General features: G+C 38.3%; 1 non-coding gene across 1 annotated transcript; it reads right to left on the reverse strand.

The window, feature by feature from the left end:
• Window positions 1–936: 936 nt before the first annotated feature.
• On the reverse strand, window positions 937–1,093 carry LOC122798963. Its single transcript, XR_006364374.1, has one exon. It is a non-coding gene; the product is annotated as a U1 spliceosomal RNA (small nuclear RNA).
• Window positions 1,094–4,841: the final 3,748 nt, after the last annotated feature.

Here is a 4,841-nt window from a genome sequence, read left to right on the forward strand (position 1 = left end):
CACTCATTGATAATGCTCATCCCATCTGCATATGTTAGGTTCATAGGTGTTTACTAGGCTAACAACCAGAAGGGCCTTTGTAACCCTAGCCATGCATCCCAAATCTCTGACAAGTTCTGTTATCCGTGATAAGCATAAGCAGGGTCTTGGAAGGTGAAAACATTTACATGCAGGGGCCTGGGATACGAACCATTTACAGGCTGTCTGTGTCCCTTAGAGACATAAGTGCCAAACCAGGGATGAATTTCCTGTTCCCCATCCAATTGTCCAAGTTACACTTGAATTGAGTTAAGGAGGATCTCTGCTTCACATGAATGTGGAGCCTGTTCCAGAGAAGGGGTAGTCTCTGGGATATATACCTGTTTCTCCAGGAGGTCCTATTTATATCACAGGCAAGGTTTAAGTCTTTAGAATGGGTAATTCTGGTGATGTTTGTTTTGCAGATATGCAGGAGGTCCATCAGAGAGGTGCCTGATATTGTTATGCTAGGCATAGATCTTCTCTCAACAGCCTGTAGGAAACAGAATACAGGGATAGGGCCTTCAGACAGTCTGCATAGGACATGTTACTTACACTCTGTATTCTTTTAGTGGGGAACCTCTGTGTACATTCCAGTTGTTTGGTATGCCTAGTTAAGTAAGTACCAAAGGGGGCATTGTACTCAGTGATAGGTCTGATGAATGCTAAATACAGTAACAATGACTTACTTGGAACTAGATTCCATACCTTTGTTTATAAATTACACAGCATATAATAATTTCCTCAGTACTGTAGACATGTGGTGGTCAAAGGTTAGATTACTATGTCTGTCCCCATGTCTCTTGGCTATTTCTGAGTGAGGAGCTTCAGGAATTGTGTGTATAACATTAGTTAGAAATACAGGCTTGCAAGCTATGAATGCCAGAACAAAATAAAAAAAAAAATGTTTGCTTAATTAAGGGAACTGTGCAAATACAGTCCCCCATTACCATATATTATGCAGTTGAGTTTCCCAAATTTGGGGAAATCAACCCAACTGAGGTGTGCAATGGAAGACCCTCAACCTGGAGAAACCACCTTCTTAATCATAGTATTTCCCCTGCTAGGTAAGTATCTTATTTGCTAACTAAGTAGGCTCACTGGAAACACAGTCCCTTTCAGGGGTGACCCAGGAGCAACATTGGAAACAAATGAGAGCAAAGGGAATCAAACCCTGTATCATGGCAATTAAAGCTTGTAACGTTAATCTCTGTGCCAACTGCCAGCATGCACAACTATATTTTGTAACACATAGGAACATATGTAACAGAGCATGCTGACAAATCTACTTAGTCAAATCAAACATTTTTAAAATTCATGTACCATTTCTCTTAACCTCTTTCACAGTAAATAAAAGGAATACAGCGCGTTGTTTATCTATTTAAAATTTGACGTTCCAAGTAGAGAACTGATCCTCATGGATTCTTTCAGACAACTCAGTAATATAACCTCAAGAAAACTGTAAAAACCCTGTGCATGAAAAAGTAGTAGATGCAATAGAAATTCAAGGTCCAGTAAATACAAATACATGTTGGTCTAGCAACTAATGCAATAAAGCAATACAATGCTATAAGAATGTATTTTAAGAGGGAAAATAAGTCCCCATTATAGTTGGATGCTATCAACAGTGGTGTTATTAATAAAGCTACAGATTATATTGTTGAGGGAAAGAGGAGGGGGGATTTGAGTGGAAGTTATGACAGCATTTACAAGTACCAGCTTCAACTAGGCATTTTTAAGATTATTCCAGAAAACTGGATACATTTCATTCCTTTTTAAGTTACAAGAATGGGTTTACCAGCATTTTCTTACTAAGACTGTGCTCACTGCATGTCAGTTTTTATTAGGAGTTACTGGAGATGGCACCTTGGTGTTCTTAGTGGCTATTGACCTGTGATTGTAAGATGTGTTCCCTGAGAACACGCAATAGAAAAGTGAAAAACCTTGCATAAAGTTTGAAAAGGAAGGAATCCTAGTAGCAGCTCTGCTGTTTGCTTGGCAGGAACTATTTAGTTTTATCTAAGACCAGGCAATGTTGTGCATGGAGGTGGAGGTAGAGTCAGATATAGAAATAAGATGGAGCCCCTAATGAATCTGGACTCAGAATTTCTTTGCCTGCAGCTGCTGCTACTGTTTCCTCTGGCAACAGAAATTGGATACCTTTTGGAACAGAAGAGCAATTTGTTTATTTTGTTTCTTTTTTTTTTTCAAAGTGAAATTGAAAAAAAATTAGGTTGAATCTGAACGGTTTCTTAGGTATCTAAATTTTACACAGGCGTGATTATTTCTTTAAAGTATACAATGAACCTAACCTTAACTGCTAAGGCACGTTTTTCTTAAGATTTAAATGGCATGTATTTGATTTATTTGCAGTTGACTGTTTCATTTTGTTAAGCCCTGATCAAAATTGAGGAATGTTGTATTCAATGAAGTCTTTAGTAAATTATGTGCGTGTGTGTGAGGGGGAGATCAATAAATATCTACATCCCTCACCCTCAGTTTGTTTATTGTTGCTGTATGACCCTAGGCAAGTCACCTAACCAGATAGAGATCACAGACTGAGTCTGAAAATGGTCCATGGATCAGTGCTCTACAACAGTTAACATATAAAAAATAAATCATTCACCTGCATGGAGAATTATTAATACTCTAGGGAGATCTGCATGATCTCATAGATAGTTACTAGGCACACATTACAAGAGACCACTGAGAACCCTAGCCCATTTTTCCAAATGTCCCCAGAGTATTCTTTAAGTGACTTGCTCATACAATAGTCAAATGGAAGCAAGCAGTATCAGGCCCAGATGACAGGAAATAGTTTGTTACAGCTTAAAGAGTTAATCCTCTGCACCAATTTCAACTTATGTAGACTAAAAATAGGAGAGGTGCTAGCAAAGGGAATTGGCATAATGGTTAAGGTCTTAACTCATGAACACATAGTACAGAGTTTGACTCTAAATTCTGTTTATTGGCTGCAGACTGATTGCCTAGTGTATGTATATATATATATATATATATATATATATATATATATATATATATATATATAAAATATATATATATATATATATATATATATATATATATATATATATATATGTGTGTGTGTGTGTGTGTATAGGTTTACATGGATTTGGTCGTACTTCCAATTATCGAACAGGGTGTTCTCCGAACTTAAATGTTAAAACTTTAGATGTCGAACGGTCAGAATGTCGTATAAAATTTGACATTCGACACTTCCAATTGCTCTACCACCTAAACAAGCACTACCATGGGTCAAAGGGGGGGGGTGTTTGGCATTTCGACATAATTGCATTCGCAATTATGCCTTACTGGTGTTCTGCAGTTCAAGATGGTGCATTCGACAATTGGCCTTACGACCAAATCCATGCATACTATATGTATATATATATATATATATATATATATTTGGAAGTAGATGCAGAGGGTTATGGCTGTTCGCTATAGTTCCTGTATTATAAGGTTTGATTCCCTCAGCCCTCATTTGCCTACTGTGTGACCTTAAGCAACTCACTTAACCAGCAGGCAGTGCTTTGGTTCACATCCACACACACACACACACACACACACACACACACACACACACACACACACACACACACACACACACACACACACACACACACCTAATGCCTCCAACACATGTATATTTAGTAATACATTACCCACACATGCCCAGTACAAATCTGAAATGTATTTTCTCAGAGTGACTATATAGCAAAAAATATATATCATAAGCCATGTCATAAATGCAGTAGTACTCTGGGTGATTCATTAAACAGAAGTTTCCATATGCACATGCTTCTAAATCTCTCCCTATTGGTTGTATGGCTCACAAAACCTTGTCCCAGTTGGTTATATGGTTCCCAAAACCTTGATGTATGAAGTACCTATTCAGCACAGACCTCAGAATTTGTTATTGTCACAAATATTTAATTTTTCTTCTTCTGTTCTCTTTCTTTATCTAGTCTACGTAGCCTGCATACATGCACTGTCCGTTTTAGGACATACTGTATATAATATATTAATGTAGTTTTATTTTATGGATTTATGAACTTTCCTCGATATGTCATAACACTGAACTTCAAATTCATTATTAGATGCAGGACATCCAGATTCCATAGCAGCTTCTTCCCACAGGCTATCGGACTGCTGAACAGCAAACCCATAGCCTAACCAACTAAATGGGTAAAACATTATTTATGTGCAGTATGTCATAGGTTCATAGGTTGGTACTAGGCTATCGGCCCTAAGACCTATGCAAGCCTAGCCATAACAATTCCCTGGAAATTTTTTCCCACAATATTTACTTCTCTGGGCCCCTGTCTAGCATAATCCCTGGGGTGAATTTCCTATCTCCCATCCAATCATCAAGGTTCCTTTTGAAGAGTGCCAATGAGGTGCTCTGCTTGACATCTATGGGCAATCTATTTCAGAGTATGGGGAGTCTCTGGGTCAGGAACCTATCCCTCCAGCATATTTTGTTCATTGTGATGATAAGGTTTAGATTCCTGGAGTGTGTGGCTCTGAGGGATTGGGATTTCTTTAAGTGGAGCATGTCCAACAGCTCAGGGTTTGACATGGCCTTGTATGTTAAGCAGAGATCACCTCTGAGTAGACGATATGCCACAGAGTATAGCTGGAGTTTTTTTAGATAGTCAGCATATGGCATCTTCTATAGGCCTGTGATTCTTTTAGTGAGGTATTTCTGTGGCCTTTCCAGCTGTTGCAGATGTCTTGTGAGGTACATACCAAATGGGGCATTATACTCTATAATGGGTCTAATGAGGGATGAGTACAGT

The sequence above is a fragment of the Protopterus annectens genome, chromosome 3.part1 (assembly GCF_019279795.1).
Source record: "Protopterus annectens isolate FY-2018-M chromosome 3.part1, PAN1.0, whole genome shotgun sequence".
Lineage (NCBI taxonomy): Eukaryota > Metazoa > Chordata > Ceratodontiformes > Protopteridae > Protopterus > Protopterus annectens.